The sequence below is a fragment of the Ursus americanus genome, chromosome 21, assembly GCF_024610735.1.
Source record: "Ursus americanus isolate L20-20 chromosome 21, mUrsAme1.1.p, whole genome shotgun sequence".
Lineage (NCBI taxonomy): Eukaryota > Metazoa > Chordata > Mammalia > Carnivora > Ursidae > Ursus > Ursus americanus.
In genome coordinates, this window is record NC_142147.1 from 41,088,042 (window position 1) to 41,102,494 (window position 14,453).

A 14,453-nucleotide genomic window follows, 5' to 3' on the forward strand; every position below is an offset into this window, starting at 1 on the left:
GATAATGATCATGATGATCGTGTTTGCTCAGTAACCTTCTCTTCAGCTCTTGAACAAACCACCAAATATATACAACAGTGTCAGTCACCTTGGCTCTAAGTATCCATTTGGGCCAAATGGGACAACAGCACCTCAATGTCTGGACTACCAAGTATTGACAGCCTGAGCCAGCAACTTGAGGTGGTTGTTGGGGGAAGGAAATGGTCACTCAAGAGAGCCTATTGGACCCGAGCCCAAGACCAACACTGGGACCCTGCCAAGGCATGTGGGGCATGGGATACAGGGTGGGGCACTGGTTCCCCAGGGTAACCTACCTCTGCCCACATTCATGCATTCATGCCCTAAATCTATTTATGCTGTCAAAGACCTTGGCTGTGCTGCCTGATTCTGGGGACCTAATAGTGACAACTTCAGATCCTGCCACACCTTCTCAGAATTTATAAACTAGGGTGGAAGACACACAGATCACCAGACAGTGACAGTCCAGAGTAGTCCAATCTCTAATAGGGGAAAACGAAGTAGTGGGAATGTAAAAGGGCAGACCTGCTCTGGAGTACTTGTGGTCTACCAGAAAACCAGGGAGTCAAGGAACTGTTGATGAACCACTTAGAATTCGGGTCAGGTTATGAGTGTACACAGTTTTTATACCAGGTATGGTGCCTCCTCCCCCCCTCCAACCACTACCTGTAATGCTTATGATTTATTCATAAGTCAACAAATACTTTCTGAGCACCTAAGATGTAACAGGCAGTGTACTAGAAGCCAGGAACTGGGATCTCAACACAGCAAGATAAGACCCCTTTCTGACTGACCTTACTATTATAACCAACTCTTAATGATCTGCAACAAAATAAGTGTAAAGATTGCTAGCAGGTACTTTGAAACTTACAGCAATTTGGCATTGCCAAGACATCCAAGTATATGATCAATAAACTTGTCTTGTTCAACAGGGTATAGACCAAAAATCTATCCATGACAGACTGGAGATATCAAAAAATAAGTACTCCTATTTCACAACCACAAACAATTTGAGATGCACTAGGCTAGCAGACAATGAGTTCTAGAGGGTATATTGTTGAGGGTCATGCTAGTAGCTATAACAAACTCCATTTCCATAGCTCACACAACAGAACTTTATCTCGTGCTCACAGATCCTCCCAGTGTGGGCATCTCTGGTGGCCCACATACTAAGTTAAGGATCCAGGCTCCTTCCACTTGGTGATTCCACCATCTTCTAAGGACTCAGAGTGTTTTTGAACTGAGGCAGAAGATGAGAGACTGGAGAACCTCCACTACCTTCTTAAAATCCTCTACCCAAAGTGAACCCTTTGTACTCCTGGTGGGAATGTAAATTTTGACAGCTACTATAGAAGACAGTATGAAGATTCCTCAGAAAATTAAAACTAGAAATACCATATGATCCAGCAATCCCACTTCTGGGTACATATCCAAAGGAAATAAAATCAATGAGTTATCTGCAACCTATGATCACTGCAGCATTATTCACAATAGCCAAGATTGAAAACAACCCAAGTGTCCAACAATGGATGAATGAATAAAGAAGATATGAGGGCAGTCTGGGAAAAGAGTACAAACTTTTAAGATGAATAATATCTTGAGAGTCTAATATATAACATGGTGACTATAGTTAACAATACTGTGTTATCTACTTAAAATATGACAGTGCATATCTTTTTTTTTAAGATGTTATTTATTTATTTGACAGAAACAGCCAGCGAGAGAGGGAACACAAGCAGGGGGAGTGGGAGAGGAAGAAGCAGGCTCCTAGCAGAGGAGCCTGATGTGGGGCTCGATCCCAGAATGCCGGGATCACGCCCTGAGCCGAAGGCAGACGCTTAGCGACTGCGCCACCCAGGCGCCCCCAGAGTGTATATCTTAAGTGTTCTCACAGAAAGGTAACTCTGAAGTGATGGATGTGTTCATGAACTTGACTATGGTAATAATTTCACAATGTATATGTGTATCAAATTACCATGTTGTACACTTTAAATATATTACAGTTTTGTCAATTATACCTCAGTAAAACAGTAAAAGAAAAAAATTTTAAATAAAGTTTTGGCCTCAGAGTAACATGTATCACTTTTGCTCAGTCTATCGGACAGAACTAGTACCATGGCTTCCAATGGATCTAGGGACCTCTGGTATGAAAACCCCAGACAGAGCCAGAGAAATTTTGCAGACCCTGGGAGGGATCCCAACTGCAAAATTCTGTAGAGAGTGGCAGAGAGCCAGCAGCAGACAGGGAGCTGCAAGCCGCACAGATGTTGGTGATGCAGGGGCAGCCTCCGGCTGAAGATGACCTCGGCTCTTCTGTCACCTCTCTCATCCTGCCACCCACTGGCATTCTGGCTTGCCTCCCCTCTCTCCATATTTGCCCAGCCCACCCCACCCGCTGAGGCAACACTAGCCTCCGGGGAGACTTCGTGTGGGTCACACGAGGTGCAAATGATGCAGCCCTCCAGCCAGCCTCTGTTTCAAGCCCATTCTGCCCCGCCCACCACACCCCCCACTTTCAGCTTGCTCTTGACCGTTCTCCACAGTGGTCATGGACTGGAACCAGCTGACTCAAGGATCTCCAGGGCCTCCCACTCACCTCCCTGTGGGGAGGCCCTCAGTCCTTCTATGGGCATGAAACAAGAGGCCGGGGCTCAGGGCCTCTCCCAAGGGAAGGGACAGCCCTCCCAAGGTGGCCTCAAGCACCCTTTTCATCCCCAGCCCAGGATGTGGATCCAACAAAGTTTAGGGATTTCCTTAGCCCCTGGAATGAGGACTGTCTGCATTTGCCAGATTGAGGACTGGTGAGAGAATACAGTGCAAAGGGAGGGATGTACGCTGCTCTGCCTGGTCAGCACCCCAGCTCTAGGCCAGCTTCCAGGGGCCTCCCAGGATGGCAACCTTCCTGGACGCAGACAGGGGCAGGCACATGAACATTGGAGCCAGCTGCCTGAGTTCAATCCCCAGCCAGGACCTGGTGCGGGAGCTAATTAACCTTTCTTTACCTCAGATTTCTCACCTGTGCAATGACAGAACCCGCAGGAAGTGCTGCAAGGATGAGATGAGTTCACAGAGCCTCCAGTGAAGTACCACGAAAGTGCTTGTCCTTAAAAAGCTTTATTGCAATGTGACAGGCACAGCTGCCCCCTCCCCCAGAGCAAAGGTGGTAAAGCCTCTTGCTCGTTTCTTCCCTCTCCATTACAATGCCCAACACCTCCTCAGCACAGCCAGCTTTGCACCTGCCCCAATATGCCTGGGCAGGACGCGGAGCACCTCTTGTGGCAGCAAGGGCAGGCAGTGCGGTGCTTTCCCAACAATTCAGAGCAAATACCCGAGACTTCAGAACTGCAAGGGCTTTTGACTGATTTTGATTGTTAACCACCGCACAACTTACGATGTTGATGTGAAGGGGCGCTGAGTGGCTCAGTTGGTTAGGTGTCTGCCTTCGGCTCAGGTTGATCCCAGAGTCCCGTATCAGCCTCCTTGCTCACGGGGAGCCTGCTTCTCCCTCTGCCTGCTGCTCCCCCTGCTTGTGTACTCTCTCTCTGACAAATAAAATTTAAAAAAATAAAATAAAATGATGCTGATGTAAAAATAAATAAAAGAAACCTTATTTTAAATGGAGTCGGGAAGCCCTAAAGAGAAGGCTGTCACCCACTACCAGTTGCCGTAAGAAGTAAATATTCATTCCCCAACACGAAGAAGCTTGCTTTACATATCCCAGCAGGAGGGAGACTTGCTCCTAGGATGCCCAGCAGCCCAGCCAGTGGGAACTCAGGGAAACAGCCCTTCCCAGCTTCCCCCTTTCTCTTATGAAAGTAAGCCCCTGTTCTCAGGACAGGCCTAAGATTCGCCATAGTTTGCTTGTTCTGAATTGCAGTTCCCCTTCTCTTCCTGAATAAACTCATTTTCTGGTAAAATAGGTGGCTTTTTTCTTTTAAGGTCAACACTAATGACCAGACTCATACACCAGAAGAACAGTGAGGGGAACAATTAATTCGGGTGAGGTTCAGCAGCAAGTAACAGAGCAGGGGGCAAGGTGGGAACCACACATACATGGCCAACAAGGTAGAGGGCATTTCCCTCTCACACAGAAGTCTGCAGTTCGGTGGTTAGGACTGGCCTGAACGCCTCTCAAAATGTCAAGGTAGGGCTCCTTCCATCCATCTGCTCCTGTTCCTTAATCTGGGGCACTCATCCACAAAGCCCAAAATGGCTGCTAAAGCCATCACATGTGCATCCAAGGCAGTGAGATAGAGGAAGGGAAAGTGGACCTGTCTTTGAGGACACTTCCAGGAAGTTACACACACACACACACACACACACACACACACACACACACGGCTGCTGTGAACGTTCATATACAAGTTTTTGTATGCTTTCATTCCTTTTAGATAAATACCTAGGAGTGGGATGGCTGAATCATATGGTAGATGTTATGTTTAACTTTGATGAAACTGCCGAAGTGTTTTTCCAAAGTGGTTGTACCGTTTTACATTCCTATTAGCCAAGTATGAGAGTTCCAACTGCCCCAAATCTTTGCCAACACCTGGTATGATTACTTTTTAATTTTAGGCATAATTAGAATGTAGGTATGTAGTGGTGTTTCATTGTGATTTTAATATGCATTTCCCTAATGGCTAATGACAGTGAGTACCTTTTCAAGGACTTATCTACCATTTATATACCTATTTGGTAAAGTTTTTATTCAATTCTTTTGCCCATTTTTATTGGTTTGTTTTATTATTGAGTTTTGCGAGTTCGTGATCTATTTTGGAATCAAGTCCTCTATCATATTTTCCAGTTTACAGCTTGTCTTTTAATTCTCTTAACAGTGTCTTTTTAAAAATATTTATTTACTTATTTGAGAGACAGACCACAAATGGGAGGGGTAAAAGGAGAGGGAGAGAGAATCTCAAGCAGACTCCGTGCTGAGTGTGGAGCCCAAGATGGGGCTCAATCTCATGACCCTGAGATCACAACCTGAGCCAAAACCAAGAGTTGGACACTTAATGACTGTACCACCCAGGAGCCCCTTAACAGTGTCTTCTGAAGAACAGAAGTTTTAACTTTGATGAGGCGAATTTTGCCTTTTTTTTTAATAGATCATGCTTTTGTTGTTGAATCTCAGAAATCTTTGCTTAACTTAAGTTTTCTCTTATGTTCTCTTCTAGAAGTTTTATGGTTGTGGGTTTACTTTAGACTTAGGATCCATGTTGAGGTCATTTTTACTGGGTACAAGGTATGTGTCTAAGTGTATTCTTCTGCATATGGATAGCCGATTATTCTCAGGACATTTGTTGAAAACACTAGCCTTCTCCACTTTATTGCCTTTGCACATTTTAGAAACCTCAAATATCCACATACGTTAAGATCTATCTCTGAACTAAGAATAGGCTACCCTTTTCCACTGATCTATTTGTCCTTCTTGAAGCTAATACCACACCGTCTTAATTTCTGCCTTATAACAGTCCTTGAAGTGAAAGAGTATGAGTTCTCCCATCGCTTCCTTTTCAAAGTTGTTTTGACTATTCTAGTTCTTTTTTATTTCCATCTGAATTTATGGATAAGCCTGTAAATTTCTTTTAAAAGAAAAAGCCTGTATTGGGACTACATTGACTCTATAAATCAATTTGAGAATTGACATCTTAACAATATTTTGTGTCTTCCAATCTGTGAACATGGTACCTCTCTCCATTTACTTAAGCCTTCTTTAAAATCTCTTTGCAATGTTTTGTAGTTTTCAATGTACAAATCTTGCATGCCTTCTGTCAGATTTATCCTGAAGTATTTAATATTTTTTTAAAGATTTTATTTATTTATTAGACAGAGAGACAGCCAGCGAGAGAGGGAACACAAGCAGGGGGAGTGGGAGAGGAAGAAGCAGGCTCCCAGCAGAGGAGCCTGATGCAGGGCTCGATCCCAGGACTCTGTGATCACGCCCTGAGCCAAAGGCAGACGCTTAACGACTGAGCCACCCAGGCGCCCCTTTTTAAATTATTTTTAAGTAATCTCTACATCCAACATGGGGCTCGAACTTACAACCCTGAGATCAAGAGTCATATGCTCCACTGACTGAGCTACCCAGTCACCCCTAGGGGTTTTTAATGGTTTTAATTAATTGGGAAAAAAATGAAAATCATCATCACCGTCTCGTCTAAAACCTCACCTCCAGTTGCTTGAGTGGCTGAGTCCGTTAATCATCAGACTCTTGGTTTCGGCTCAGGTCATGTTCTCACAGTTGTGGGATTTGGCCCCACCTCAGGCTCTCTGCTCAGTGCAGAGTGGGCTTCAGATTCTCTCTCCCCCTCCCTCTCGCTTGCTCTCTCGCTCTCAAGTAAATAAAATCTTTTTTAAAAAAGCAAAAAGAAAACCTCACCTCTTATACAATAATGAACTCAATATGGATCATAGATTTACATGTAAAATGTAAATCTATCACACATTTAGAAGAAAACATAGGAGAAAATCTTCCTGACACTGGATTAAGCAGAGAGAAATTCTTAGACGTGACAACAAAAGCACGTCCATAAAAGAAAAAAATCGTAATTTGGGTTTAATACAAATTAAAAACTTTGCTCTGCATATGACACTTTTAGAAAATTAAAAAGACAACCTACAGACCCGGAGAAAACACTTGGGAATCACATATCTGAGAAAGGACTTGTATCCAAAACATGTAAGTGATCTTCGAAACTACACTAATAAAAACAACTCCCAGAACTGACCAATCACCTGAGAGAGTAGGAAGAGCTTGAACTCCTTCAGACCAATCAGCAGCCATATGAGTATTGGATTCCCCCACCCTATCACATGCAACCTCAATCAGCCAATAGTAATAGAAAGACAGGATAGGAGGCGGGGCCTGCGTGGTTTCCACGGTAACCCGTGGCAGGTTGGAATGAGGGAGAGGCTCCTTGTACCCAGACCGAGATGCCCTAATGGGGGTGTTTGAAGGGGCAGGGAGGGAATTTGGGGGGCACAGGGTGGGCGGAAGAGAGCGTGAGTAGCGGCAGAATGAGTGGGCAAGAAGGGTTTCAGGAGGAGGCAGAGAGGGTGTTATAAGAAGAGAAATATTCAGAGAGAACATGGATTTAGCAGAACGGGGAGGCTGCTGTGAGTGCAGGAAGGAGGAGTTCAGAGGGTCAGGACGCTGGGTTCAGAGGTAGGGAGAAGGTGGTAGAGGGGAAAAGGGCAGGCCTTTATAAGGGGACAATGAAGAGGCTACGAGGGGACATGGAGAGGGCTTAGAATTTACAGTTGTTTGAAGGAGGTCTTAGAGGAGCCAACAGAGAAGCCACGGGTGGGGGGAAGGGGAAGGGAGAAGTTTATGGCTGAACAGTAAGGCTCATAACAGGACTATGACAGCTTCATGGGGACAAATTGAGGGATATTACAAATGAGATAAGGAGAGAGGTACCGTAGACATGCACAGTTTTATAGAGTGAGAGCTTTACGAGGAAACAAGGTTTTGTAGATGGAAAGCGAGAGTGTTCAAGGGTTGAGTAAGGTCTTCTTAGTAGGCGTTCTATAGGGGCAAAAAGGCTGCATTCGGGGACCACGAGGGTGTTATAGGAACAAAGTGTGATAGTGGTTCAGTTGCGGTTCCAGGGAGGCCAATGAGAGTCATGAGAGTCAGCAAGGGATTTTGTGGGGGTGGTGTTAGGGGCCAAGTGAGACATGCTGTAGGGACCTGCAAGGCAGATCTAGAAGACAGAGAGGAGGTTACAGGAGACAGGGAAAGGGTAACTGGGAACAGGCAGGGATTACAGAGCATGGGGGTGGAAGGGGCTGGGAGATCTAGGGCAGAGGAGGTATGCGAGGGAATAATGACAGGTTAGAGGGGACATGGTAGGAGCTGGAATTGGTATGAGTTTCAAAGGAGGTCAACAGAGAATTTATAGGAGCCAAGTTATCATGAAAAGGAGTCAGAGGGGACAGCACAGTCCAAAAGCCATACTGAGCCATGACCCACTCCCTGCCCACAGGCGTTCGAAATTTTGCGGGACAAGCCCCCCAAAGACTACATGTGCCTGTCGATTTGCGCCTTCCTCCTGTGTTTTCCCATAGGCATTGTAGCCTTGATCTTCTCTCTCCAGGTGGGAATCTGTGTCACGCCAGTCCTCTCCTCCTTGACTCCCTTTTCATCCTGGCCTTGACCTTGACTCAAATTTTTTCTTTTGTCCCTCCTGTGGGTTCAAGTCCCCACCCTGGGTCCTTACAGTCCCATAGCTCACCCATTACAATAACCCACTGAAGCCCAACTATTCCTGTCCTGGCCTCTCCCCTCTAATCAGACAAGGCACAGCAACAGGTGGAATAACCGAGCCTTGGCAGCTGAGACCTCCTACCAAGTCTACTACATTGCAGTCCTGGGGATTGTTTTGGGAAGCCTCATCATACTCACCATCTTGATTTTCCTCATGATGGACTTACTTGCTCGTTAACCTCCTTTTCAGCAAACTACCAAATATATACAACAGTGTTACTTACTTTGGCTCTAAGTATCCATTTGGGCCAAATGGGACACCTTTTCTAAATGTCTGGACTGCTAAGTGTTGACAGCCTGAGCCAGCATCTTGAGGTAGTTGATTGGGCAAGAAAGGGGCCAGTTGGACAGTCCACTGGACCAGAGTTCAAGATCGACCCTGGGACCCTGACAGGAAATAGGGGCTGTGGAGGCAGGGTAAGGCCCTATTTCCTCAGGGAAGTCTCCCCTCCTGTTCACATCATGCATTCATGCCATAAATCTATTCATACAAGGGTCTTGGCTGTGCTATGATGCTGGGGATATAGCAGTGCCCACTTCAGATTCAATCACACCCCCGTCAGGACTTATAAACCAGGTGAAGACAGATGTATCACCAGGCAGTGACAGTCCAGTGTGGTCTAATCTCTAGTAGGGGAAACTTAGGAGGGTTTTAATAGGCCAGACCTAATCTTGGGTACTTATGGTCTACCAGAAAGCCAGAGAGTCAAGCAGTTGTCAGTGAACTGATAGGAATTCAGGTCAAGTAACAATTGTAGAGAACTTCCACTACAGGTATGGTTGCCTCTTCTCCCCCCTCACCACCAAAGGTTGTCATTTATTCATTATTCAACACAGAATTTCTGAGCACATACGATGTACGAGGCACTGTACTAGGAGCTGGAAACTCAACAGAGCAAGATAAGTACGACTCCTTTCCGAAGGAGCTTACATTCTACTGGGAAGAATACCATAAACAAATAGACCTCCGAATAAACAAGATAATTACAGGGAGTGGTAAATGATAAGGAGAGAAATAAAACAGGGTAATAAGCTAAAGCAGTACCACTACTGGTCCACTACTGTTAATGGTCCGCAACAAGAGAAGTGCAGAAATTGCTAATAAGCACTTCGAAGTTCACAGAAGGTTGACATGGCCATGACATCCAAGAATATAATCAATAGACTTGTCTTGTTAGACAGGATATAGACCAAAAGAATCAGTACATGACAGATTGGAGATACCAAAAAATGAGTTCTACTCCACAATCACAAACAGTTTGAGGTACACTGAGCTAGCGGACAATAAGGTCTAGAAGTATACTGTTTAGAGTCATGCTAGTGGCTGTAACAAATAAACCCCACCATTCCTGTAGCTCACAAAATTGTTTCTTTCACATTCACAGAACCTCCCAAAGTGGGCATTTCTGGTTGCCCACATACTTAGTGAGGGATCCAGGCTCCTCCTACTTGGTGATTCCACCATCTCCTAAAATGCTTGGAGTCCCCTGAAGGACTCCAGAAGATGAGAGACTACAGAACCTCCACTTGCTTCCTAAAATCCTCAGCACAAAAGTGAATCTTTATACACTCTTGGATGGGAATGTAAATTGGTACAGCCACTATGAAATATAATATGGGGGTTCCTCAAAAAATTAAAAGCAGAACTACCACATGATCTGGCAATCCTGCCTCTGTGAATATATCCAAAGGAAAAAAACATCACTGTCTCAGAGACATCTGTATTCTCATAATTACTGCAGCATTATTCACAATACCCAAGATATGGAAACAACCCAAGTGTGCACCAATGGATGAAGGGATAGAGAGGATTTGGTATATATATATAAAGAAATATTATTAAACCATGAGAAATATGAAATCCTGCCATTTGCAACAATACCTTGAGGCCATTATGCTAGGGAGATAAGTCAGAGACAAATACTGTGTGGTATCACTTATATATGAAATCTAAAAAAGCCAAATTCACAGAAACAGAAAGTAGAATGATGGTTGCCTGGGGCTGGGGGAAATGGGAACAGGCTTTTAAAAGGATACAAACACTCAGTTATAAGATGAGTAAGATATTAGGATCTAATATATAACATGGTAACTATGGTAAATAATACTGTATCATATACTTAAAATTTTCTAAGAGAGCATATCTTACATACTTTCACCAAAAAAAGAGGAAAACGGGTAACTATGTGAGGTAATGGATGTATTAATTAACTTGATTGTGGTAATAATTTCACAATGTATACATATATCAAATAACCATGTTATACACTTTAAATAGCTTACATTTTTTGTCAATTATACTTCAGTAAGCCAGGGGGGAACTTTTTAAGTAAAGCTTTGGTCCTAAGCGATATACATCTCTTATTCTCAGTCCATTGGATGGACTAGTCTCATGGCCTCAACTGGTTGCAGGGGCTTCTGGAAAATGTAGTCTCAGACTGAGTAGCCTATAGACACCTAGCTGGCTTTGCCACAGAAAGCCTTTCTAAGGAGTGTCTGGGTGGCTCAGCCTGTTGAGTGTGTCTGCCTTCAGCTCAGGTCATGATCCCAGCTTCCTGGGATAGAGCCCCACATTGGGCTCCCTGCTCAGTGGGGAGCCTGCTTCTCCCTCTCCCTCTGCTCCTCCTCGCATGCTCTCTTGAAGGAAGGAAGGAAGGGAGGAAGGGAGGAAGGGAGGAAGGGAGGAAGGAAGTTAAGGAAGGAAGGAAGGAAGGAAGGAAGGAAGGAAGGAAGGAAGGAAGGAAGGAAGGAAGGAAGGAAGGAGCCTTTCTAAGATGTTCTTTGAGCTGAGACATGGAAGCCCAAGTCTGAGAGCAGCTCCAAGAACTATGAGAACAGTGTTCCCAGAGTGGGAATGGCAGTCACAAAGACTTAAAGCTGGAATGAGCTTGGAGATTCAAAGAACAAAAAGGAGACTTACATGGCAGTGAGTAATGTCACACATCTCCCACTCTCCAAAGCAGGTGGGGTTCTCTCCTCCTCCCTGCAAGAACTCTTGCAGGTGCTTTCCAGCTCTCTTGAAGAGGAAATCCAACACTCATTCTTTACCTTCCATCCGACAGATTGCTCAGGAATCTTTTGCAGACATATGCCTCTTTAGGACTCCAACCCCCTCCATGCCTGGCTCTGCACTGCGTGATGCTGGAGACACAACAGTGACCCACATAGATCCCATCTCTGTCCTCAGGACATCTGCAGTTCAGTGGAGAAGATAGGCTCACCACCAGAGGGGACTGTGTGTTGTTCTTTCATTTATTCTTTCCTTCAGCCAAGTTTTATTGGGTATCTCCTGCAGTACCATTCTGGTGGTGTGTGAAAGATGATAAACTTAAGTAGGAAAAGTATTAAAATGAGTACTGTGGGGAAAAAAAGGCATGAAAAAGGTGATCAGAAGTAATGAGGATGGATGAGGGGCTATAGTTTTAAATAGAGAGGAAGGTAATGCCCCAATTAGGATCTAACTTTTTAGCAAAGGCTTGCAGGACTTTAGAGAGGAAACCAGACATGTATCTGGGGTGAGATCTCAGGGAGATGAAACTGCTAGTACAAAGGCCTGGAGGGAGGAGCCCACCTGATATTTTTTTTAAGATTTTATTTATTTATTTGACAGAGAGAGAGAGACAGCCACCGAGAGAGGTAACACAAGCAGGGGGAGTGGGAGAGGAAGAAGCAGGCTTCCAGTGGAGGAGCCCGATGTGGGGCTCGATCCCAGGACTCCGGGATCACGCCCCAAGCCGAAGGCAGACGCCCAACGACTGAGCTACCCAGGAGCCCCCCCATCTGATATTTTTGCGATATAGTAAGGAGGCCAGTATAGCTGAAGCAAAGTAAGGTAGGGAATGTTTAGAGATGAAATCAGGGAGGTAACAAAGGCAAGATCAAAGCGAGCATGCTTTACTCTGAGTGACATGCACAGACATTGAACAGATAAGCGACATGTGCTGACTCAGGTGTTAATAGGCTCCCTGGGACTCTGGAAGGGAGCAGACTATGGTGAACATGTGACAGCAGGGAGACTTCTGTGATTTTCCAGATGGGAGGGGATGGTACATTAGGCTGGAGTGGGAAAGAAGAAAGGGAAAAGCCTTGATGAACTTTAAAGGTAAACAGGAATTGCTGAAGCGTGATATAGGTGTAAGAGAAAGAGGGAATTTTGGCCTCAGGAGCTGGAATCACAGAGCCCCCTTGTGTGATCTGGGGAAGTGGGAGAGAAACAAGTCTGGAGAGGTACAGTGTAGTGGTCATTCTAAGGTTTGGGAGGCATGTTCAGGCTACAGTCTGGTTCAGAGTGGGCATGTGACCCTTCCTGAGCAAATGAGACTTGGATAAATGGTTTCTGGAGCTTTTGGTAAAGAGAAGCAGCCCACCTCTTCCACGTTACCCCCTAAAACCACATCTTTCTCCCCTTCAAATGGTGCAGAGTAAGTCATTCTACAACCAGGTAGAGGAGCCTGGAACTGCTAGGATGAAGGAAGAAGAAGGAGGAGGGGGGGGAGGGGAAGGGGGAGGGGGACGACAAGAAGCAAGCGCTAGAAAGGGGAGCCAGAAACTGGGTCCCCAGTGACATCACCATCATCACCATCATCACAGTCACTGAGCAATCAACTGTGTGCAGGCACTGTTCAAGGAGCTTATGCATGTTGTCCCATTTAAACCCTACAACAACACTAAAGACAGACGTTATTATTGTCCCTAATTCATAAATGAGGAAACTGAGGCTGCAGAGATTGAGAGACTTGCCCTAGATCATTTAGCCTGAGTGATGGAATGAGGATCCAAACCCAGTGAGTCAGACTGCAGAGCCTTTGCTCATAATAACTGCCTTCCAGTGTTTGAGCTGCTGGATCATACCTCACCTGAACCAGAAGAAACCAGGACACTTTCTAAATCACGTGAGCCAAGATATTTCTTGTTTGGGAGAAAAAACACTACCTTGGGTTTTGGGGCATTTGTCATCAGAAAGAGGCTTACCTGTGAGAATCCAGAGAAGTTAATCCAATCAACCTAGGGGCCTGCTCTCGGCAGGGGGCGGGGAGGGGATGGTTAGAGAAGGCTTGCATAGGAGGGCAGTTCTGAGATAAGAGGAGGAGGTAGCCGTTGAAGATAATGAAGAAGGGGCACAGCAGGAAGAAAATCTCAGAGGTGGGAGGAAGGGAGCCTTGACAGGTAATGTCCCAATGAGAACACTGCTTTCCTCTCTGGAAAGGGCTTAACCTAGGGGTAAGAGTCCCCCACTCAGCCTGATGATCACCTCTCCCACCAGCCCCCTGCTAAGCCTCAACTCTGTCATAACCTGCCCCAGTTCCCTGCCCTGGCCTGTCTCCTCTGATCCACCACCCATAGAAGACCCAGAATGTTCCCCCCACTTTTTTTTAACTTTTAAATTCTTAATTTAGATAAAGGTTTCAAATGTACAGACTGTGCAGAAACAAGTCTAACAGACCCCCACATGCCCCCATTTCATAGATGTAAACATGCACCAGATTTCTTCTTTTTCTAAATAAAATGTGGTAGGTACAAATTAAACCCTTCCTCCTTCTTCTCTGTTCCTCCTTCCCTCCCTCCATCCCTGAAAGAAACCACCAAACTCATGTTGCTGTAAATCACTCCTGTGTGTATTGCCTACTTTTCCTCAGTATGTGTGGACACACTTGGTACAGAGTTGTTGCTTTGGGTGTTGAGGTATCCTTAATAACTTCTGCCAAAACTTTCCAGCTCTTCACCTTCTAAGACTCACCTTCTGGGTCTCTCAGCTGGCCCAGTTGATGTTTCAGTTGACATGGTCATAAAAAGGCCAATTGTTATGAGGAAATTAGAGACAGGATGGTCTAAAATGTGCCACATAGTCATCACAAATTTTAAAACTGTGTATCTAAGAAGCCAATGATAAGAATCCATCTCTGGATATTAATACTAATAAAGGTTTTATCCCCCTCAAAGTATTATCCTGTAGATGGCACTTCTTAAGCTTTAATATGCATACAAATCACTGACCAATTTGGTCAAAATGCATGTTTTGATTCAGTAAATCCAGGAGTGGAGGGGCAAGGGATTTTGCGCTTCCAATAAGCTCCTGGAGGATGCTGGTCCTTGAACACCTTGTAAGCAGCGGATTACAGGCATTAATGTGAGAACTTGAATTTTGTCCAAGAGGGATCAGGCGAAGAAC

The 14,453-nt window shown here is 45.1% G+C and overlaps 1 protein-coding gene across 2 annotated transcripts in view; it reads right to left on the bottom strand.

Annotated features, from left to right (window-relative positions):
* Positions 1-14,453, bottom strand: part of ATP4A (ATPase H+/K+ transporting subunit alpha) — a 77,005-nt gene that overhangs the window by 59,308 nt on the left and 3,244 nt on the right. For both annotated transcript variants that reach the window (XM_045799918.2, XM_087870692.1), the window contains one exon: positions 3,410-3,560. The gene's annotated coding sequence lies outside the window, so the exon portion shown is untranslated. The remainder of the gene's footprint in view (positions 1-3,409; positions 3,561-14,453) is intronic.